Below are 25643 nucleotides of genomic sequence, written 5' to 3' on the forward strand. Positions count from 1 at the left end.
AAATTTCCTTTGTCCATGAAATCCCACTGGCCTTGGAAAAATCTTACTCCTCCAGCATCCAAGAAAGGTGATGGCAAATCTCTGCTGAAAAAATCGTGCCAAAGGTTTTGACTTGAAGGCGCACAACAATAATACATATATATATATTTAAATAAAGAAAATGAAGAAAAGGGAGGTAAAAACCACTGAACCATTAATATTTATTGTGAATAAAACACCATCTGCTTATAATAAAAATACATCACTTATCTTTTTTTAAAAAAAAATCCAGCTGTTATCTTTTGGGATTGTAGTATCACTATGTAACAAAGGAAGCAAAACAAATACCTGTCATGGAATAGAGCACCTACTGAAATATTTCAAGTGCCCACTTATTTCCTTCAAAATATGGTTGTCATTAATAATCTTTTTAATTCCAGCTGTTTTTCTGAAAGACAGAAACATGGGTGTAATCTCTCTATAGCAGCTGTGACAATTTTTCTGGCTTACACTCTTTATTTTAAACAAAGGTTTCTATTAACATCTTATTTCAAAATATATGGATGTGTGCTTGCATTTTCTACACACAACTCAGGTCATGCCATAACATCTGTTTCATTTTATTGACTCCTGTATAAATCTCAGTTTGAAAAAAGATCATTAATTTTATTTAATGTGCAATGCATAATTCAAGCCTCTCACAACTTGCAGAAATGAGGAATAAAGATTGTTCTTGTACCGAAATATTGTTTCATCTGACTAGTCAGCTATTCCAACATGTGTACAGATGGCAAAAGGGCCACCCGAAAGCACACATGGTAATTGAAACATCATTTGTACATAACTGCTACACAAAGCATATCCTGCTAGCTAGGAGATTCTGAGTACTGTAGTCCAAAAGCCAACTTTTCCAAAATCTGGTCTTTTTTTCCTTGTGAAAAGATTTATATAAATCACGTCATTGTTGTTGAAAGATAATGCAAAGCATTTAATCTTTCAAAGTTTGTTTCCTGGAAGAAATGAAAAACAGACTGTACAGGGAATTTAAGTAGCAAAACATATGAAAAACACACTAACAGTTTCCATCAGCAGTGTTAATAGTTCATAATTTCTGGCATCTAATGTCTTTCAGCACATCAGAAAGGTATTGAGACAGTGGTTTAAGTACCATGACATCCTCTTGGTTACGCCAACAGAAGCTCAAGAAAATGGGTTCCCACTACAATTAATTACTTTTTTAATCTGCAACATATGTTGCAGCTAATGTTTTGCACAACATGTAACAATCTGTTGTAGATTATAAATAAATGCTCCCCCTTCCCACACAATACTTTGATTTTCATGAAAAGCAACATACTTAGTTATTTCAAATAAGTTATTGGAGCTGGGACGTACATGGCAATGACAGCTAGAAATATGCAACTCATAAGAAACCATGTGCACTCATATGCAGAGTTGTTTATTTTTAAGAAGGGAGTTATCAAAAGGTATCTCCACATGGGGAAATAGTCTCAGGAAGTCCCAGATTCTCTTTTTGGATAAGCCTATTTTAAAAGATCCTTTTCCTTCTTTTGAAGCAATTCCTGGGAGCCCCTAGTATCACCAAAGATTTTTTATTCACATTCATAGAAACATAATAGCATAGAATTGGAACAGACCACAAGGGCCACCTAGTCCAACCCATTCTGCCATACAGAAATATTCAAGGTTGGTTTAAATAAACACAGAACTTTCTGAAATAAAATGCATCAGTACCTGCACATGCATTCCTACTGTCTTGGAAGCAGTAAAGATGACCGTCATAAAGTAAATAAAACTATTGTTTCCAGGATGCAAGATTCAACAGAGATCAAGCAAGGGAGAGAGAACTGTTCGCATTAAAACAAAGTGATCCTAATGCTTAATTGGTGCTATATTGCTAAAGCTTTTCTGTAGTTTGACTATAAGTCCTGGATGATGTTGATGATGATGATGACAACGACAGCGGCAATGGTTCAATGGAAATTGGTGGGAGACTAAATTTGACACATAATCAATGGAATGGAGAGGAAGGATACAAACTCACAAATATGTGAGCACATAAAACTTCATTGCTGTTCTTTGTCCACTCTTACATTAGAGGAATACTTACAAATATTTATATTGTTTTCCATTTCAAGAATGAAGAATACCAATCAGAGTGTGTACATGTGAATCAATCTACAACTGGCCAGCTGAGCTCACTTTAATGGACATAGCAATTACTCTATATTGGTGCAGAAAACCACATTCCAATGTCTAAAAGCATGAACTGTCTTTGTATGTGTTTTGGGCGATCCCACTTTCTCACCATATAAATCATATAACAATGGAGACTGTTAAGTACATCTATCTGCTTTACAGATAGACAGTTCCAGGTTTTGCGGCTGGATTCTATAAAGTTATCATAAAGTTAACATTAGCCATTCTGAAAATTTTATTAATCCATTGAGTCCTGAAAGATTTCTTCTCAGACTGATGTTATTTTCAACTCTAGCCTGCAAATGTTGCTGTGGTGTTTGAGATCTTCCATGTTACAATGTATTTCAGAAATGTTTTCCACACTAGAGCACGAGCTTTATGAATGGCCGCATTGATGTGTGGAAAATTCACATTGGCAAAGAATGGGGTGCTACACCTGGATGAAAGGTTTTGTTGTTGCTGTTGTTATTGTTATTCTTACATGTAGCAAGGCATTTTTTGATTACCACAAATGTCTGTAAAAATTAACTGGAATTTCCATAAAGAGATCTAAGAACCACATGGATCTTTATGGCTTGAAATGAGAATATTCAGAATAAACTGTAGGGCAACAAGCATGCATTCTGCACTGCATTAGAATAAGTTTCTTTAACTACGCATCTACTGTATTTCACAGAATTTCTATTAAAGGTAGAATATTTATATGGAAGACAGTTCCAAAATATTTAGACTATCTATTTGTCTGATTTGTCAAGCCAGGAAAAGAAAACAGACAATACTTTGATGAAGCAGTCTGGGATTTCAACATTGGTAGTTATCAATTTTGTGTTGTCGAAGGCTTTCATGGCCGGGATCACAGGGTTGTTGTATGTCTTTCGGGCTGTGTGGCCATGTTCCAGAAGTATACTTCTGGAACATGGCCACACAGCCCGAAAGACATACAACAACCCAGTTATCAATTTTGTTTGGTAGCATTAGGGACTCTAATGTTTAAATCCTCATGACAAGCTCTAAAGCAACTAACTCTAAGTTCACTATTCAGTGTGAAATCAATGAGAACTCCTAGAAGCACTTGAGTTTGCATTTTGCAATGTGTCTGGTATCCATCTAACCCACAAGGATTATGGCATATACACTATATTTCAATTATATTAAAATAATGATAAAATATAGGCAAATTAATTGCCACAATTTGTCAAAAATTAAAAAATATTATTAGGTGTTTGAAATGAAAAGCATTCTATTCACCAATCAAGCAGCCAGGAAGACCCCATTTTCTTAAAAGATCAGAGACCAATGAGCTCTTCACACAGGGCTAAAATCAGCGGTATGCACTGGTTTAGCCCAGGTCACCCACTGAGCCCACCGGCTCCCATCAGACAATGCTGTCGTGGCTCTGTGGGTAAAGGAGGGAGGAGCTGGTGTATGCTACCACCATGGCAACATGGGAGGGCTCCTGTGTTGCCATTGCAATCCATGGGGGGACGCTGCGTGCTCCATGCTTCCCTCCATGCTTCCTTCCCTCAGCTGGAGCCCAGCGATACACAGCCTGGGGCACTGGATTCAATGAAGTGGAGCACCTCTGGTGGCCGTGTGACATGGTTGCAAGTGCACTTTCAACTGTCTTGTTGGAAATCAGTGAGTTGGAACACTTCCACCTTCAGGAGTCGGGGGGAAGAAATGTTCACAGAGGCAAAAGCAGCAGAAACAAGCACCCCTTTGCCTTCTTCACCCTTTCCCCTCTCACTCTAGTTGCTCTGGTCATCATTGTTGGGGGCCTAAGAGGGCAGAGGAAGCAGGGGGCAGAGGCATCCAGTGAGTGGCAGGGAATGGAGGTGTTGCCAGAGTGGTGTGCAGGCTGAATGAAGCCAACAGAGTGAGTTAGCCAGTGAGAAAGAATGGGAGCAGATGGCTGAGCTGCATCTGTCATGGACCACATGCACCATGCATTGGAGGAATGGTGGTGGGAAAGGGGATGAAGAAGAGGGCAAGGAGGACTTATCACCTCATCACATTGAAAGGGTACATGAGATAGTGATCCTATAGTTCTGCATCAAAGCCCATAGGATACAACAGACAGTTGGGCAATGAAACAGGACAGGAAACTTTTGATGGTTCTCATCCCACCTGTTTTTCAGTTGTAAAGTGTGATAAGAGGTAGGAGCCCTGAACACGATTGCTGGTCCATGTTCAGAGTTCCCTCCTTTCAGACATTTCTGCCTCTTTTCAACTCTGGAACACATGATGAGCTCCATGCCTCTCCCTGCTTGAAAAGAGACTGAAGTGTCCTGTGAGGGGGAAATTTCTCAATGTGATAAGGTGGCTAGTCTTGCTGCAGCTATAGCAAACATCTCCTTTAGTATTACTATCCTTTGGTTCTTCTCAGGAGAAGAATGACAGTAAAGGAGATTTCTGCAGCAGTGTCATTATCCCAGGAGGTTGGGGATGGAAGCCTGGAGATCGACAATGGAAGGGCAGTAGAGGCAGCCTGGGAGCAAGGCAGAGATTTTTGCAGTAGCATAGTTTGTAGCATGAGTGACTGCGGGTTAAAATGTGCAGTTTTTTCCACTTTTGTGTGGATCCTGCACATCTAACCACCCAATGAAAGTCGAGTTCCAATTGTACATGCCAACTATTGCCAAAAATACATGGGAAGGTTATTTCTCTGTACCTGGCACAATTGTCCCCCTCTTTGTAGAAATTCCCCATTGGTGCTCACTTGGCTCTTAGTTGACCATGGCTTTCCGTGTAATGTGAAGAGTGACTCTGAGACTAGGCCAAGGAGTTTCATGCTGGGGCCAGCTGACTTGCTGTTAATTCCTCTGTGGTTTTAGAAGGAAGGTGTTTTGAGAATCGAAGTATTTACTTCATCCTGTATTTGCTTTGGCTGCCTTTACAACCAGTGAAGCTTCAGCCAAAAGAACCCATCTGTTGTACTTTTCTCCCCTAATAATTTCTCATCCTGTATCTATATAGTGGCTTGCTCTCTGCTTTAGCATTTCCTGTTGCGGAGACCTGCCATTGTTACATTGCTCATTGATAGAAATTATTATTTCTGGCATACACTTCCTACTCTTCCACTCTTTTGCCAACTCTTTTGCCTTTTCTCTCTTTTCCTGGAATACTGAGACCCATCTACTGTCTACAGTTACACAGCCCAAATATTTATACAAAGTCTTAATCGGATTTCAAAACAGTGTGACAGAGCCGCCAGTTTGCCTGATGCTCTTATCCACAGCTGCTGTATCATGTCAACAACCACATGTTGAAACAAGAGTATCAGGTAATTGCATATGTGTGTGTAGAAAACTACCACATTTTCAAAAGCACGTATCCCTTATATCCTTGTTGCTATAGCTGATATCATTCTAATATCTACCTACTTTTCTTTTTTTTCCCCCTGGTTCTACTTCGAACTTACTAGAATTTTAATTTGTAGAAAACTTAATAAAGATTATTCATTAAAAAATAAATTAAGATACATTTCTTATAACTTCAATAGAACTGTGCAAGTAGACATATATTTGTATTTTGTGTAATACTGTAGTACAGTGATTCTTAAGCTATTTAGTGTTGGAGACCACATGGGCTTTTTTCTCCTTATGCCAGGAACCGGCATAATATTTGTACCCAGTGGCTATACCCCTTCCTTCCTTCCTTCCTTCCTTCCTTCCTTCCTTCCTTCCTTCCTTCCTTCCTTCCTTCCTTCCTTCCTTCCTTCTTTCCTCCCTCTCACTTGCTTGGAAATTCTCCAGGGGCTAGAAATTAATAACTTGTGGACAATAACCAGTCCATAGACCACCATGGACCAACTTGGTTCTGTTTCCCCACACTATTTGGAACTGCTGAGAAGGGTTCCATGAAGATTACATCAATATGTGGACAACATCCCGCTGTATCACACCATTCCATCCCAATCCAAGGAAGCTATCCTGGCCCTAAACCAGTGTCTGATCAATTGAAAGGCAGCCCATGGAAAGATGATTCAGCCTTCATTAGACAGGGATACTTTTCCTTTGAAGACACAAACTGACACTTTGAGTTGACCTTAGCTTTGAACATGAAGGCTGTGGTTTATTATGTGGCCAGGAAACCCTTTTCTCAGCCCCACCATCATTGCAAGTATGATTGGTAGGAACACAAAAGGGCCTTCTTGATGGTTTCCTGAGACTCTGGAACTCCCATCTTGTTGTCTTACTGTTGGGCAGCTAAGCCTTTTTAGTCTGATAGGCTTTTAAACCAGACAATGTTTAAAGAACATGATAAGGGCTGCTGTATTGCTCTATTGTTTTGAACTGTACTATTTTTATTAGATATGTACATTCAGGGGAAACCTTGCCCTGTTTGTGTACCGGAATTTGTTGGGGGCCCTGATCCATTTTTGTAAGCCTCCCAAAATTGAGAGTTGCTTTCAGTTCTTTTGTTTCAGGGCCCAAAAATCAGATCATTATGGGAGGGGGGCTTCCCTCCCACTAGCTCCTCTTCCTGGCATGTGTTCTTCTTACCTGGCACCTGCTGTTTCTACTCTAGAGCTTAGCTGCAGGCACACGCCAAGCCTGCCTACCTGTATGCCCTGACACACATGCTCTACCGCCACACTATCTGAAGTGTGTGTGTGTGATGCAGCATGCAGGTAGGCAAGGAGTGTGCCTGCAGCTGAGCTCCAAGCCTACCTGTCTGCATGCCCCACCACATATGTCCCACTGACACACTCTCAAAGAGTGTGGCGGGGCATGCAGGTAGGGCTGGAGCACACCTGCAGCCAAGCTTCGGGTCTGCCTACCTGCACGCCCCACCACACACACCTCACCTCACTCTCTGAGAGTGCATATGTGGTGGGGTATATAGGCAGGCCCAGAGTGATCTTGCAACCAAGCTCTGAGCCTGGCTGCCTCGCCACACATGCCCTGCTACATTCTCCGAGAGTGCATATGTGGCGGGGTGTGCAGGCAGGCCTAGAGTGCGCCTGCAGCCGAGCTGCACGCACACTCTCTTTCCAAGGCAAGGAGGTTAGTTTGGATGACATGAAAGTAGGCTTTCATGTCAAGCAGATTTTTGTGTGGGGAGGGGGCTTCCCATTTTGTGCTTCCATAGAAAGAGAAAACACAAAAGAAACAGTAGAAATGGTAGGAACGAATTTCACACACATGTCTAATTTTTATCCTTTTAAGTTGCATTCAAATAACTTGATACTGTGTTTTAATACAGTACTGTCCAGAATTTAATTCTGTTTTAAAGTTTGTTTGGATATCTTTTTAAATGTATAGCTCTTTTAAATTGTAAACTGCCTTGAGACCCAATTTTGGAGATAAAGTAAGATGTGGAGGAGGAGCATACTGCTTTTTCTGCAAGACCTTTGGATGAACAGAATATTGCAATGGGGAAAATACCTCTAATATAATTATTTTCCTTATATGAAAGAATTAAATACCCAAAGGCTTCCATCCACAGTGTGGTGTAAAGTTTGTGGATTTTAATGTTCTGAGCATTATTCTTGCTTCTCAGTTTCACCAGTGTATCCAGTCACTGAACTTGAACTTTGATTGGTATCTTTTTCAACCTGTAAAAGTAGCACTGGAGAGTGGCAGATAAGAACATGTTAAGGAGATGCGGTTCACGTTGTGTACCTTCTTGTATCACTAACATTTAGTACCCATCCTATTTTCACCTGTTACTGCGCAACATGTTATATCAGACAAGAACAAAACTTAGTGAAAGGCAGTCATTCCAAGGAGGCTTGGTAATATATAGAAAATAGAATCACTTTGACAGGGGGAAAATATATGAGCTGTTGCTGTCAAAGAGTGTCATCTACAAGCCCTATCATGTATACATATATACACAATATTTCTGACTGGGGCAGGATGGTGGATGACAGAGAGAAAGAAGGGAACTGTGTAAAAACAGGTTTCCTTTTTTAAAAAAAAAATGACATGTAAATGTCATTTTTTATAAATTCCCACAAGATTTAAAAGATACATCCTCTTTACTATCTGTTTGTAATATATCACAGGCTTTCAAACAGTGTGAAGCTGATATTTTTTTTAGTAAAATGTCCTGGGGATAAAAATTGAAGAGGATGTAGCAAAATGTTTCTGCTCTTGGACCCAGGCTACCTGTGGATTGAGCTTCCTATACAGGAGTCTCACACCAATGGAGAGGCCGGTTTCCGCCAGTTCCGTCTTTTCCTAGCAGAGCTATGTGCATCACAGTTACCTTCCTCTCTAGCCCCAAGGTAGCACTCTATTCTACAGGGCATGGAGAAAGCTGCCCCATATTATGATTGGTGAAATAAAAGTCAACAATGAAAAATTGCATGGGAAATCACTCCTTTGTCTTTTTCCTCAGGGAGCAAAATCTTGGGGCTGGGCCGAGGTTACATGTATGAGATCACAGATATGTGGCACAGTGTTCCTAACCCCCTTAACAAGAAAAACAAGATTTAAATCATTGTCATTGTTGGGAGAGAGCATTTGCAAGTGTCTGCTTCCACTTTTTCTTCATTCCTCTGTGACCTTGAGGTTCCAATTTTGTGCCGTTTTGAGTGGTCCCTTTGGAGAATATTTCAGATGCCAATACAGGCTCATTGTAACAGTAGAGATTTTGAAGAAAGACAAATGACCCAAACAAAAATACCATCTTTATCCTCAAAAACTGGCAGATGTTTAATCTCGGGGTTGTTCAACTCAGTTATTTCTGACATTTTTCAAGTTGTATAATTACTTTCATATGCTTTAATATCATTCAGAAAAAGGAAGACGAGGCTGTGACCTCTTCATGAGGGAGAGAGTGCCCTCTCCTAATTTATGGCTGAAAGGTTTGTGGCCATTCAATTGATTTGTAGCAACAGGACATATTGCTAATGCCTGTAGCATATAGTGACATCAGCAATAACCAAAGTGGTCTAATGTTGCCCATGGAGTTTTAATTTAAATTTCTCTGCTGCCTTTATGTATGATGTACCACAAATGACTATGTGACATCAAAATACATAAAGGTAGCATGAAATGTCACGGTGCTCAAGGGGGCAAGTATATATGTGTGTGTGCGGGAAGGAGGACACTTACTGGGAGCTGTACATCCTTGGGAGCCCAACCCAATGGCAGAGTTGAAACTGAAATGCTTCAAGATATTTTTGAAACTTCCTTTCTCTATTAGCATACCTGTTGTCCATATTTTGTGACATTTCTTGGAGCTAATGAAAAGCAGGGTGAGAACAGAATGAGCAGCTCCCCCAACAATGACTGTTGGCCTCAGTAATTATCTAGGTGGAAATATCACTTGCCACCTGCTGAAGAACTTTCTGAAGGAGAGAGCATCCTCTGACTATAGAGGATCTCTATACAGTTAAGAACACTAATTTATGGGCTTGTGCATTTTGGCTCCACCTCAATTAGTTTCTGTTAGCCAGATACTGGTAGACCCCCATATCTGTTTTTGTGCACCTCCCGAAAATGGGCTCGCAGCCAAATGGTGTTTTTGAACCACAGCCGAAAAATATGGCTAGATCCAACCGATTGGTGGAAAAGGGGGGGGGGTGTCTCCGGCTCCCCTTCTCATCATTTTAGGCAACTGCATCATGTGTCCTTATATCCTTCATTAAGATCTAGATTTAAAAGCATCAGAGTTAAGATACCACTCTTTCTGCAATCCTTTCCCTTTGGTCTGTAGAGGATACCTGAGTTTAATGCTTTCTTAAAGCTGTTTCTACTCTAGAAAAGACAGACACTAAAGGTGCTGCAGGAGCATGCGCTCTCTCCCTGCATGCAGTTTTCCAAGGCTTTCAACTTCCTAGGGAAGGAAGACCAATTCCCTGGAGTTATCCTACCCTGGGCTTCCTTTTAAAAGCCCTCTCTTTTCTCTTGATTGCAATGCAGTCTTTGCCTGGAGTGGTGCCTGCCCTTTTTCCCTTCATGCCTTTCTGTTTCAGGTTTAAGGCTTCCTTAAAGTTGTTTCTACTTTCTACTCTAGAAGAGAGGTAACTAGGTTAGTAGATTTCAGAGAATGACGCTTTTCTTTTGGCTGGGATTACTATTATTAATAATACTTATTATCATTTTGAAGTATTTTCTGAAGGCGAAGAGGGGAGGAGAAAAAGAGGCTAAAAGGATGACTCTCCAAACCCTCAAACTTCGTGAGCACCCCACCCACCTATCCTGCATGTTCCCAACCCCCAGTCAGTCCCACCAAATAAAACAAATCAATAAAATAAACAAAAAACAAAAAGATTCAAAAGAGAGGCCAAGCCAGAAGCCAAGCCAAAAATACACTGAAGCCAAGACACAATTGTGATGCAGAATAGGGGAGGAAGAGTCTCTTGCCGTTGTGGCCATCTAGTAGAGCCGAAGAAGCTGGTTTGGCTGACGTAAAACAGCTAAAACGGATCCGTGCACAAGTTTACTAATATATCAGCGAGAGTATAGTGAGACAATTTTCACTGGTTGTGTGTAGCAAAATTGGAAAGAGTGTTGAATGATTTAGCCCTTTGGAGATTTTTTTCAAATTTGACAACAAACCTAACCCCTAATTAATATGTTTTAAGAAAGTATGTTGTGAAGTTTCCCCCCCCCCCAAAAGCTAATTAAGTTGAAATAACAGAAAAGAGGCAGCATCCCTTATCCAGAATTCCAAAACTGTCTGTCTACACAGTTCTCAGAGAAAGTAATACCCTATTTTCTGATGTTTCAGTATAATTGAAAGCTATTTTGTACACAATAATTGAAAAATATTGTATAAAATTACCTTGCATTTATGTGTAAAAATATATGTGAATTCTGAGTTTAGACTTGGGTCCCATCTCCAAGATACTTCATTACATCCACATATGCAAATACAGATAACACAAAATTAAAAAAGATCCAAAATCCAAACCACTTCTGATTCCAAACATTTTAGATAAGAGATACTTAGCCTATATGTATGCAAAATTATTTTGTAAACAAAATATCAAGTGACTAGCAAACAGACATATTTTACAAGCCACTCTATTGTAATTATTTGAACTGTTGACAAAGTCTAAGATGCCATCCATGATTTCTGTGCAACCCTACAGAGAAACAGTGAACTTGAAATTCTTTCAGATATGTTGCTTTCAAAAGCCAAGTTGACTAAGGTTTCTTTTCTGCACTTCTATGGTGTCAGTGCATATGTGTCAAAACTAAAAATGAAATTTCATACACATATATAAATGCAACAAATATGAGTCCTGTAACATGCAGAATGTGTATTCATGGAAAGTCTTCCTTGAACATATATAATATGTTAGTAAATTGATGAAGTGTTTGCGTTGCAGGATTCTAATGTAAAATTTTCTTTGGATGCCTATTGCCTAAAACTTACTTATTTCTAAATGCTCAATTCCAATGTTAAAAAAAATTATAGCTGAAGGAACATTTCCTGGGGGAGCAGAATTCGGGAAGCTAATAATATCACCACTGCCCCACTTTTTATGCCTCTGTTTACCAGCATACTAAACACAGCAAAAAATCCATTACATGAATTCATAAATTTGTTTGCTTTCCCTAGTATGGGTGAACTCCAAGGACTGTCTGATTCATACTGCAGCTATTTCCTAAGAAAATTGGGTATTTTAAATCATTCGAATAGGTCAAGAAGTATGGTGACACTATCATTGCTATTATTATTCTATTTTGCCTGCTGCCTCATACATCTTATAAGAAACAGAACAGAAAATAGAATGGAGGAATGGAAGGTGTGGAGATGATTTGTTTGTTCAGCAGCAGATCCTGAAACAACATGGTCCTTTCAGATCATCATACTCTTTATGTATTTATAGAAGTTACTGGAAGCTTTCTGATTTGTAAGTGAGAGGTAGTGGCACTTGTGAGTCTCTCCAATTCTCCTCCACAACTTTTGAGTGAATGCAGCCTGATTAAATAGACCAGAAACAAAATATTTGTGATTTTATTTTGGAGATCCATATATGTTTTGTTTATTCTAGTGCATAACTCTTTTATTGTTCTATTTTTAAGCAGGCAGAGAAAATCCATTTCCCCACCCACACCAAAATGCTGGGTCTGGTTTCTTCCTCCTTTCACACACCCCCTTGAAAGTATGCAGAGGAATCCCACCTTCCCTCTGACAGCACTGAGACAACAATGGCAAAACCCCTCTGAATAATTTTGCCACAAAATCCTTTGAAGACATGCAGTAGGTCAACTCTTGTTGGATGTAAAAATTGTGTTGTGCTGCTTAAGCCTTTCTTTACCAGCAAAATGCATATCCTTCAACTGAAAGGGGATGGGAGTGGGGAGTGGGAGCTGCAAAAAAAGTGAAAGTCATATGGGCTTTCCAATGTAGAAATTTTAAAGCCCCATCTTGTATTCTACATTATGTTAATATTTTTCAGATGTTAATTGTATTAACATGTTCCAAAGGGAAGTGGACCTGAGCAGAACAAGGTTTCACTTGTATAACGACAGAAATTCTAGCATTTATGGCTTCATTAGTAATGGAATCTGCATTTGGGAACCTTAAAGATAAAATGTCAACCTTTTCATTGCATGGTTAGGCTGTCAGCCCAAGCCAATTTGAAACAGACAGCCATCTGTGGAAGCCTTTAGGGGGAGGCCACATACTAGAGGTTTCCCAAGATGCACCAACTACATGGACAACACCAATATTGCATTATACTTCTTCAAAAAATAATGTTAGAAATCAATCTGAATCCAAAAGTTCCAGACATAAACCACTAACATTTCGGGGGTTTGTGCACCACATAGAACATGTTGAATTGTTCAGCATATTCAATTAATTTCATGACAATTTTTTAAAATTGGAAATAGATGTGGCTATGGTCACTGATAGTACCATCATCTGGAAGGCAATGCTTTTGTAGTTTTTATTAGTATTATGTCAGGCCCTCTAACATCGCCTAAGTTGGTATGCAGACTCGTTGCTGTGTTTGTTCTCATTCTGAAAATTTCAGGTGCAGTTGTGGTTGTCTTGATTCAAACATCTGGTTATGAAGGTATCATATTATGAAGTCCAGAAGTAGCATGCCACATCTGATTTCACCTCTCTCCAAGGAATCTGTGATAATGGCAAAATGTGAGAAGTCTAAATCAATAAACATTATTTTCTTGGAATCCCAGAATCCTAGAGTTGAAAGAGACCCCAAGGGCCATCCAGTCCAAACTCCTGCCATGCAGGAATATATATTCAAAGCACTTCCAGCAAATGTCCATTTGGGCTCTGATTAAAAACCTCCAAAGAAATAGATTCCACCATTCTCAAGGCAGCAAATTCCACAGGTGAACAGCTCTTACTTTGAGGAAGTTTTTTTTCTGAATATTTAGGTAGAATCTCTTTCTCTGTAATTTGAATCTGTTGCTGTTTTTCTCAGTCTCTGAAGCAGCAGAAAACAAGCTGGCTCCCTCCTTAATATGATATCCTTTCAGTTATTTATATGTGGCCTTCAATTCTCCTCTTAATATTCTCTTCTCCAAGCTAAACCTACCACTACTCCTTCTTTTTCCTTTCCTCCTGTTTTTCCTACTTAAGATACAATTCTTGCAAAAGAATATGACTTCAAATTTAGAGAAAATACAGTGTGTCATCTCTGCATATCCATTGATGACATGATAAAACTGCTGGGATACTTATTTTCTGGAGAAAAGAGTGAACTGAAACAGCATATTACACTTTGAAAAATTGAATGGAGTTAGAATGGACAAAGCAGGTGTAAGTCCAATTATTATTTCAGTTTAGAGGCAAGTAGAAAGTTAGAATCATTTGAAAACTGTAACAATGTCATTTTGTCAAATAATAAAAAGTAGTCACATAATTGAATCAAAAGCCTTTTCCACATTAGAACTTCATTTTAAACAGGCCTTTGACCTTGAGTAGATTTTAATGGTTAGATGTGAGGATTTAGTGATTGCTTCATTCCAGCACTTGGATTGTTAATTTAAGACTACCAGTCTTATCAGCAGGCACCACTGTGTTTTACAAATGTTAACATTTTTATTATGTGTCATTTTATGCATGTTTGCTGTTGTAAATTTATGTTGTTATATTCTACATGTTTATGTGTTTTTTATTTTATATTCGTCACTGGTAGTACTTCTGTGAGCCGCCCCGAGTCTCTTCAGGGAGATGGTGGAAGGGTATAAATAAAGTTTATTATTATTATTTATTCTAAATACTGGAGTGAGCTTTGCTTGATTGGTTGGATAATAATTACAATCTTATCTTTTTTGAAAATGGGATAGAGTGAAAAGATGAACAAAGAGGGAAGAAATACACCAAATATGAATGCAAGTTAGGTATATACATTAATGTAAAATGGCCAGTTTATAAAGATACTTATTTGGAGTGCACACAAATAAGATTTTTTCCATGACTACTGTGGATAGCTGAACATTGTTTATGACTTTGTCAATATGATTTCCAAGCTGTTCCTGGAAATATGGGAGCTTACCATTTTAGAGTGCCTGATAAAAGAGGCATACTAAGAACAACACATGAAAATTCATGAATTTTCTGCAAAACATCAGAAAAAAGAACCATTTTCCTAAGGAGATTTACTCTTCTTTTAATTTACTGATCAAGCCTTATGTTTCTCAGTCAATAGTGTCTCTGTCTATGGGGGAAAGGGATTTCAGTGTTCTTCTTTGACATTTAACATTTGTACCAAGCTGGAAAATTTATCAAGAATAATTTGTCCAAGTGGAAAAATGAGGAAGAGGAAGCCGGAATTTGTCCTTTCCTGATAATTCAAGATGCTGATCTCACCATCAAATTTAACTTTGACCTCTTCAGAACATTAGTACCTTATTATTCAATAGGTAAAGGGAGTTAAAACTAGTTTCATTGTGGATTGCACCCACCCAATTTCAAAGCTTTGCAAGCCTAACCCCAAAGGATACATATTTAAACATATTTACACAGGTGTCCAGTATATATATTATGTATTCAACAAAATGACAGAATGTAAAATAAAATGGCATTATTCCAAAAACAAAACTAAAGGAGGAGGAGGAAGAGGAGAGAAGAAAGAGAGAGGCGAAGGGTGGGATGTTTTGCAATAGGTCACTTCTCTTGTTTGGAAGGAGGACCAAAGGAAATCTAACTTAAAAAGAATTAACTAACCATCTAATGACACATAGGGAGGAAAAAGAAGATAATTTACTTTTTTCTTTAGACTTGCAAATGGCATCTGTATTCATGACATGACTGTCATTTTATATTAGGAAACAAAACTTTTTCCCTTGAGGAACAACACATATGGGCCCAGCAATTATGGAGTTTCCATAGTAACTGCCTTTCTAAATGACTGTACCTTCTGTATGGGAAACAAATGAGTGTGATCATGTTCGCCTTGGGTCCCCTGGCATTCATAAGTCCACATTTTCTTGGAGCTCCTTTAATTACTATCTGTTAAGCTTTAGTTATGCCTTAGACATTAGTCCATTTTGTTGCCTTTAGCGATTATGTGAGCAAAAGTCAGAAAACACTTTAGTTAAATACTTATCTTGATCTATACCCTCTGCCCATCTGCCTGCTTTATATACATGGAAGAAAGAAACTTGTATAATTAATCCACACTGGCAGCGTAAATGAACAAGCACATAATCAGAATATCTGATGTTTCAAGTAAAAAACAGAGCTGAGCTATTGTGACCTACATAAAAGCAGCATGTGAATATGAATGTGGAAGTTGAAAATGGAAGTTCAACTGAGAAGTCATGTTTCATTATCTTGCAGTACTTGCTTTCATTTATTTGTTTACTTGTTAGTTTTTTTTGAAGGTTGGTGTATCTAAACCATACTTTATTTCGATGGAATCTATTACCACTTCATTTTCATGTGCTATTGCAAGATTTGGTAATTTCACATATTTTGGGCAAATTATTCTCAAAGATGGAGAGGAAGATTGCATACATTATGATTTCAGAGGACATTTCACCTTCATGGAAACCAAAGTCACAGCTCCTGCTTTTCTATGTGCAGGAAAGAATATGGGTGATTTCTTACATGGATAGTTTGGAAACAGAACATTCTCAAAATGCCATTTCATTGTGAAAGCATATTTACCTGGTAAATGTATATGTTACTGAGAACATAATGGTGTAATGGTTTAAGTGCTGGCAGAGGATGTATTTATTTATTTATTTATTTATTTATTTACCGCTCTTTTCCCCCAGGGGACACCAAGGTTCAGATTGACACTCAGCCATGGAAACTTAGGGCAAGTTATATTCTATTAGCCTTAGAGGAAGGGCAAATCTCTCTGAACAAATTCCATAAAAAAACTGCTTGTTAGGTTGCCATAGGTTAGAAATGACTGGCACATGGCAACAATTTAAGTTAAAATATACTGAAAATGCTTTTCAAAATATTGTATATTGATATTGTAGCTGCCTCTTGAAGAAATTTGGTGCAAGACTGACATAAATAAAACTCCCATTGAGCTTATGGGAAAACTATTTCCCTCCCAAGTTGGAACCAACGCGCCACTGAATTTCCCAGTGATATTAAGACACCAGAAACAGAGCTGGTCATGAAAGCAAAACAGAGTAAGCCCTGTTTAGAACTTGGATGGGAGACATTTAATAGATACCAGGTACTGTAGGCTATATTTCAGAAGAAGCAATTTCACTTCTAAATATTGCCTAAGAAAATCCCATGAAATGAACGAAGTTGCTATAAATTAACAGGTGGCTTAAAGGCAGAATGTCCACATATAAACCAAGTTTCCTTCAGCAAGACTCAGAACACATTATCTGAGTAATCTTCACTCATTCCATGAGTTAAGATGTAGCAGCCTGAAATATGGGCAGGACGGGCATGAAATGATTGAAAAGATAGTGCATATGTTGACTTCAGTGTGGTCATGACAAAAAGGTTGAGAATCACTTCAGAAGTGTCAAGTAAACAATACGTCACTTGGGTGTCACTTAGAAAGTTGAAAGAGACCCCCAAGGGCCCCATTTCAACCATATTCAGGGAAACAAAATCAAAGCACTCCTGACAGATGGCCAGTTTTTGTTTGAACGCCTCCAGAGAAGGAGACTTCATTATTCTCTAAAGCAGCATATCAGTTAGAAAGCAATGCATCACTTAGCTTTCAGTACATTCGACCCAAAGGCAATTGCTTGTCACCACTTCTTAATGCATGGGATTATACAGTTTACACAAAGACTACAACAGGATGAAACCAAACTCTAGTTGTGCTGGATTTGAAAACTCTTAATTTCTTTTCAATAAACCAAAGTTTTGTTCACTTGCTTAGATTTCCCTGTCACTTAGGAACAATCTCTTCCTCAAATAGCACAACATTTGGTTTTTCCAAAATAAACCATTCCAAACGTCACTGGACTGAATCATCTCCAGAGATATTTAGAGATTGTGTTTGACTAACATTTGCTTAACAAGCTACAGCACATTTTTCACAAGGAGGGCTGAGGAGAGATTGTGTGCTCTCTTGTTACTTTCATCTCGCCCAAAAGGAAACCTTAAAATAAATACTCTTTTTTGTAGTTTAATTAATTCCTAACATTTGGAGATTTCCGTCTTTTCATGGCACAATACTTTTCAATTAGTTTATTTTCTTATCAGTCGTACCAGGCATAGGAACGGGTTGCATATGAGGGGTGAAAAGGCCTGGTGGAAACATTGCCCTTCCTTTATTTGCTGCAATTTTTCCCAGAGTTCTCATCTTTGCCTTTCTCTTATATCAAGGAAATACATATGTAGGCATGAAAAACAAATAAAGAGGCTTTTCCCAGGTGTGAAGTGCATGACATTAACTGGTATCATCAAACAGACACCTGAGGCCAGTGTCCAAAGACACCTTTGCACCTTGTAGAGCTATCTGTGCTCAGGCTTCTGTTCATTTGTGGATATTTTAATGGCTCCAAACTGCCGCTTTATTTGGCTTATGCTCATGTATATTCCCAATGCCCCTTTGTGCTTTATGTCTCCCTTCAATGGCTAACATTTACCATTTCATAGCCATTGGATAATGTATTGGATACATTTGTTCATTTGATATATTCATTGGACATCAACAGCATTACGCTTCATACAAGGGTTTTTGTTGTAACTGACCACCCAAATGCCTGTATTTGAGGCTTTGATCTCAAGTCCCTCTGAACCTCTCCATGTTTTGCTTTTCAGCACAAGTCACTTGATACAAAGGATGTGAAACCTGGCCGAAGAACAGAGGGTCTAGCAGTAACCACCCAAGAGGGAGAATACAGAGATTTGTGGTAAACAGAGTTCTGTTGTCTGTGAATGCCTCCTGGGACAGCCCTTGGATTTCTATTGTGTGTTAAAACTTGGCTGCATTGTATGCAATTTCCCCCATTTTATACAAAACCTTGTTTCTTCCCCATTCATCTTCTTTCATAATAAAAGTAAAAGACAATCTTGCTATGCCTGGATATGAACATTCAAAATGGGGAAGAGTAGAACACAGAGGGCTAAAATCCTTTCTTCTATGTAGTTCACATCTGCATCTTAGTTTTTTTGTTTCTCAGAGATCCAAAGAATGCAATTTATGCATTTATATATAAGGTCTATGTGATCAATGAAAAAAGATGTTTCAATACTCACTACAAAATTAGTGGGGTGGGAAAAATTGTTTCTAAAGTCTTTCTTTCTTTCTTTACTATATTTCTACCCATTTCTTCCACCCCAAAGGGGACTTACAATTATGGCAAAAATTCAATGGCACATTACAAATACACAAATAAATACATTGAGCAATAAAAACAGATTAAACATATAAATACAATTAAAACAGATCAAAACAAATGAAAACATAGTTTCTGAAATTGGACGAGGTCTGTATCATAACTATAACAAGTTAACTACTTTTTTGTTATCTTTCATTAAGTAATTAATTAATTGTACCAATGGGGAAACGTCAGGGGTACTTTTCTTCCTCATTGTTAGAGCTATTGGCATGAAACTTGCTACAATTATAGAACACATTTACTACTGTTGGCCCATCAAGTTTCAGAATGTTTCACTCCTCCATGGATTTTTGAGGAATTTTCAAAACTTTTACAAACAACTTTTAAAAAAACCCACAAGAGCTATCACCTTGAATTTTCTATGCTATGACACAAAATAACAAGTGATCATTCCCCCAAGTTTCAGAAATATTCCTACATCTACTGCTTTTGGGATTTTTTTTTAAAGTTTTGACAAAGACTTTTTTAAAAGCCACAACAGCTATCTCATTGAATGTCTCTCACAATATCCAATAGAACTTCAATTAAGGGATTTTCCCCAGCACAGCACTGATTCAACAATTTATTGGAAATCTGGCTGCTGCTAGGAGGGAAAAATCTCTCCCCTGTTGGTTTGGAGCTTTCTCATGCTGAACAGAATTCTGGGAAATCTAGTTAGGGCGGGACATTTTGAATTCACTGGTGCAGGGCTCCTTGCTTTCCCAAATTACATTTCCCAGAATTCTGAGCTCTCTCAGTCTCTCTTCCAGCTCATTCAGTTTGTCCCATCCTGTTGCTTTCCTCTCCTCATGGTGATAGGCCATTAATTTAAAGAGGAATAGCAGCCTTTTTGGCTTCCCTTGCTTTCGCTGAAAACAAAACTGTCGTTGATAGGCTTCTGAGCATTAAAAAATGTGAACAAAAAAGTCTTGGGTGAGTTTTGAATCTTAAGTTTTTGCATGGGTGCCCTCCCCTCACTCCCCCCGGGTGTTTCGTAATATCCTTTTGTATATACAAAACTTACAAATTAGATACAATGTATTAAAAATGAGATTCACATTTCACTCCACCAAAATTACTCAATAATAGATTATATATTTGTCTCTTAATCTCTAGGTCGCTAGATGCAGAAAGAAGGGTTATAAAAATTCAGATCATGCGTTAATTAGTGCAGATATAAAAATAAATCATAAAAGCCAAAAAAATGAAAAATAGATAATAGAGTCCTTGAAGATAAAAAATAATAGAAAAGATATCAAAATAATAGAGATAAATAATAAAATAGAGATAAATAGCACACCAGAAGCAGCAGGTTGCACAAAGAAGGGGAAAAGGGAAGGCAAAAAAAGTTAAATATATTTAAGTAATTAGAAGAATTGTATTAGAACTATAAGTACAGTATATTTTAGATAAGGAAAGTTTTAAACTAATTTAGGTGTCCTTTTATTATTACTTATATCATTATGTCACTTTATTAATTATTAACATTAAGGCCTTTAATTAATTCCTATGTGATGTTCAAGAATGTTTAAATTTTCCAATGCAAAAATTACTATATGATACTGTATCTTATTTGTTGTAAACAACTTATGAAAAAATAAAATTAAAAATAAAATTTTGCACATCCCTGATACACACACACACAACACACACACGTGTGTTGGTCCTTGATTGGGGGGAGGGGGAATCCACAATGTGAGGGATCTTAAATTGGCCAAGCAAAATGTCACAATGTTGTATAAATTTTCCAATATTTTTTGTCAGGTTAGGAAACACAAAAAGCAAAGCATATGAAAATAAAGGAAATGTCAAAATTAGGCCAGTTCTTCTAGCCATGCAGTCTACTGATGGTTTTCCTTAGCTACTGTGGAAATCAGGAGAACAAGTCAGATGGACCACTGAACTCTTCTAGTCTTACAGTTGGCATTTAAAATATGTTCATAAAAAGAGGTCTGTGAGGCTAGCATGGATAAAATGTACTTTACATTTTCCTTTCTATGGTTCTTGCAGCCTCTTATTTCTCGAAGCATATTAGGTGATTTTTTAAAATGATTGTGTTACCTTTCTGGGTGGCCAAAATAAATACAGCTAATTGAGATGACCCATAGCCAATATATGTAGCTGTCAAAAATGAAATTAAGAAAATAAAATGACATGAAATGCAGATTAATCACCTCTATTTTGGATTGGATTCTTGTGAGGTTTCTATCTTGAAGCTTTCTCAGGCAATACCAATGGTACTTCCACATCCCTTCTGTTGGAAGATGTATCCTTTTAGCCTCAAATTAGTCACAGATGCAGCAAAAGCTGTTAATGACATTTGGGATGTGAACTGCATACCAATAATTCAGAAGATAGAACACATAGTAGCTTTAATATTCCTGGCTTCCAGTTACTTGTAAATAGGGAACATACTTGATTTCATGAAATCCTGAAATGTCCAAATTTTAAGGAAAACAAAATCCAAGGGAGGCTGTTTTGGATGTTTACTTCTGTTCTGGACATGCCATACTCTGCTTTCCTCTCATGCAGCAAAAAGCTTCCAGATTTTTATTCTATTTAGACACTGGATGAAAAAGAGCAGATATAATGAATAAAATTGCTACCATACAGTGCTTTCCCCATCCCAGCTTTAAAAGAAAAAAAATCATAGGTATCTAAAACCTATGAGGAATATTTAAGACCTAGCTACAGTATCGGCCCCATAACATGAGTGTTCTCTTTCAGAATCCCAATAATAAGAATTAGACTGTACAACCCTACAGGTGTTTTATTGGGAAGATCACTCTGTTCAGTTGAATTTATTTTCACATAAGAGTATATAACATGACTGCTTGAATATCTAAAAGCAGTATTTTCTGAAAGCAATATTTGTCTTGTGCATATAGTCTTCATCTCAGAATAACTTCTCTCAGACAAATTAGTTTTGAATGCACATGGGGTATTACATTGTTTTTGGAGCCATTTGACTATTTTCTGCACTCTGAAGAGCGATTCCAACAATAGGATGAAACTGCTTGTTATGTTGTCTTTTCTCTTGAACATTGTTCAAACAAAAAGAGAATGTATTCCTGTTGTCCCCTCCAGTTTTCGTTTTCTCATGTCATAAGCGACTTCTGGTCTCAAGTTGCTTCTGGTGTGAGCGAATTGGCCATCTCCAAGGACATTGCCCAGGTGATGCCCAGATGGGGGTTTTTTGGATGTTTTTACCATCCTTGTGGGAGGCTTCTCTCATGTCCCCGCATGGAGCTGGAGCTGATAGAGAGAGCTCATCCATCCTCTCCCTGGGTTGGATTTGAACAGGCAACCTTCAGCTCAGCAACCCAACCTTCAAGTCATCAGTCCTGCCAGCACAAGGATTTAAACCACTGCACCACCAGGGGCTCCTGTCTTCTCCAGAGCAATTCTGATTTCCAACATCTCTGAGATAAATCTGTGAATAGAGGTATAGTCTTTTAACCATTTTCTAAGACACACTGAGCCTATATCCCACACACAGAAATACATGCAGTAAAAAACGGTAACACTTTGATTCTAATTTTCTGATGTAGTTCCATGCCATGAAGTCTTAGGCCCCATCTATACTGGCCACATAATGCAGTTCCAAACTGCATTACATGGCAGTGCAGATGAGACCTTAGAAAGTGTAGTTTAGGGAGGGTTATTTAGAATTCTGAGCCAGAGATCTCTAGTGTTTTCTCAAACTAAAAACCACAGGATTCCATAGGATGAAGCTTGATAGTTAAAGTGATTCAATTTTGTAGTGTAAAGGTGCCCTCAGAGTTTGATTTTCTAGGGAAGCCACTTCCAACATGGAGCCCTGGATAAGGATGATAGCAGCTTAGTCCATCACCTCTGAAAGATGTGAATTGGGGAAGGCTATTCTAGAACAGGGTGTGGTATTGTGCATTTTGTACTGAACCTGACCCCCTTCCCCTAGATAGACTACATGAGAAAAGCATGATACTCAATTTAATCCCTGTTTGCTCCCTAGAAACACACAGCTGCAAAAAGCAGCAAAGGTGATTAGGGACCATTTCAGACATGCTACTGAAAATGTTGTGGATTGCCTTGTCCTGGCGGCAGTCGCACAGGGGGCACGGGGACCTGTTGCCCCACAGCCCATTCCATTGTGGCTTCCCCCTTCCTCATCACATCAGGGGAAGCATTTTTTCGGTGCCTTGACCCATCTTTCCTTACGGAAAAATGGGGAGTGTGCTGTTTTCTACCATCACCATTTTTCAGCGATAGCATAACAGCCACGGAGCTGCCTCCAAAGTAGTTATCCAGGGTGTGATGGGAGCCATCAGGCTCTGTGGTTGAACCCCAAAAATCCAGCTCCCGCGGTTGTAAAAAGGATGTGTGAAGAGGTCCTAGATCACCTCTGGTTTCATAGAAATGACCAACAATGGACTCCTGGGGATTCAGATGAAGCAGGTATTTTCCCTCCAACCTCAACGTTCAGTGCTGTGTTCCTTTACTCATATGGAGCAGAAGTATTAATCCTTAAGCCATGTCAGGTCAAAATTAAAATAATTGCATCTACAAAATATCTTCAGAAGGTAAAACAGAAAAAGCGATTTACAATAGTGTTATGGGACCTCATCAAAAAGAACCATGCACAGCTCCCTCTCCATGACAATTTCCCCATCACATGGGGAAATCATCGCCCTTGTGGTGAGGCCCCGTGCTGGCTCCATTGGAGCAAGCACAACACAAAAAGCCTTCCGTGTTGAGGTGGAAGCATCCGGTGATACTTTTACCCCAGTTGTGGGTGGGGCACAATGTTGTGTGATGTCCAGTGTTGGTCTCTATCCTAGGATGCTAAAATCATCCCTTTTGTTTCTAGACTGTTGTCACTTTGGGAGCCAGGGACTGTCGAATCTTGGAGAGTCTCAGGACACAAAGAAACATAGCTGAAGGGTTTAAATGTATGCTCCCTGGCATACTGGGGGGGGGGGGGGGGAGAGGAATGACAGATCCTGGTCTCAAGCATGACTTGGCATAAAAAGCACTAGTTCCCAGGTAATGTACATGTCTGCTAATTTCATTTTAGGAGCTGGAGATGCAATTATTTCATTTTGCTGAACTTAAGCATTCCGTACAGAAATATGTTGACTGATACCCCTCTGTTTACTATTTTAATTTGCTAAACCAGTTGCAACACCACTTCCCATGTGGGACTCTCCCTGCATGTCTCAAAGAAAAGTCGGCAAGAACCATGCTAAGAAAATTCTTTGTTTGTGGAACAAACATTGGCTTGCATTTCCTCTGCAAAGTGTTCTAAAGAAATGTCCTTGGAAAAAAGAAAAAAAATGCATGACACACACCCCCTCGCAGTGTTAATTTTAACCAGAAAATTGAGGAATTTGGAAAATCTTGAAGAATCCTGAATCCTTCCTGTTTATCTAGCTTTCAAAATAAAAAATAAGGAAGATGACAAAACAAAAATGAGCAAACTATCAGGCAGTGACCCATCTTGGAAGAAACTCTGAATCCTCCTTATTTTTCTTTTCCTTCCACCTTGAATGAAGAAGGATGAAAATTATTTTTTTTAAAAAAAAAATTACCCAAGTTCTTAATTTCTCATTTCTTTTTTTTTAAAGTCAAACAACCTGGAAACCATACATCAATGAACTAAGAATGATGGCTCCACTGGGGAGCAGACTATTCTTCCAAATACACGATAGATGTTGACTTGTGATTGTACATCTGAGGAAACTGTTTTGTTGTTGTTTTACATGTTAAGCTCTGTGCACAAAGATGGTGCAATAATAATAATAATAATAATAATAATAATAATAATAATAATAATAAGGTCAGTAAAGAAAGGGTCAGAAAAATTCTCAAAAGCAAGCTCAATGGAGCAACACCATCAAGGCCATAAACACCTGGGCCATACCTGTCATAAGATATACTGCAGGCATCATAAACTGGACACAGATGGAACTGGACAATTTGGACAAAAAAACAAGAAAACTCATGACCATTGATCATTCACTGCACCCTTGCAGTGATGTTGACCGGCTATATCTGCCTAGAAGATCAGGGGGCAGAGGACTCTTACAAGTAAAACAAGCAGTCAAAGAAGAAGAACATGCCCTGGCAGAATATGTAAAGCAAAGTGAAGAACCTGCTTTGATTGAAGTCAAAAATCAGAAACTCCTCAAAGTACAGCAGACAAAAAACCAGTACAAGAAAACCACACTATAAACTAGAGCTGACAGCTGGCACAACAAAACATTGCATGGAAAGTTCCTTGACAAAATTGAAGGAAAAGCTGATAAGGAGAAGACCAGGCTCTGGCTCACGAATGGGACCCTGAAGAAGGAGACAGAAGGCCTGATCCTTGCATCCCAGGAGCAAGCCATCAGGACAAATGCACTTAAGGCCAAGATAAAAAAATCAGCTGATGACCCAAAATGCAGACTCTGCAAGGAAACCGATGAAACCATTGATCATATCCTCAGCTGCTGTAAGAAAATCGCACAGACAGACTACAAACAGAGGCACAACTATGTGGCCCAAATGATTCATTGGAACTTATGCCTCAAGTACCACCTCCCTGCAATAAAGAACTGGTGGGATCACAAACCTGCAAAAGTATTGGAAAATGAGCACGCAAAGATATTGTGGGACTTCCGAATCCAGACTGACAAAGTTCTGGAACACAACACACCAGACATCACAGTTGTGGAAAAGAAAAAGGTTTGGATCATTGATGTTGCCATCCCAGGTGAG

At 38.6% G+C, this 25643-nt stretch overlaps 1 long non-coding RNA gene across 1 annotated transcript in view; it reads left to right on the top strand.

Moving 5' to 3' along the window:
- Positions 1-25643, top strand: part of LOC103279589 (uncharacterized) — a 111746-nt gene that overhangs the window by 35734 nt on the left and 50369 nt on the right. The window contains exon 2 of the long non-coding RNA XR_010002739.1: positions 18343-18434. This is a non-coding gene — a long non-coding RNA (uncharacterized LOC103279589). The remainder of the gene's footprint in view (positions 1-18342; positions 18435-25643) is intronic.

This window comes from Anolis carolinensis, chromosome 2 (genome assembly GCF_035594765.1).
Source record: "Anolis carolinensis isolate JA03-04 chromosome 2, rAnoCar3.1.pri, whole genome shotgun sequence".
NCBI classification, from domain to species: domain Eukaryota; kingdom Metazoa; phylum Chordata; class Lepidosauria; order Squamata; family Dactyloidae; genus Anolis; species Anolis carolinensis.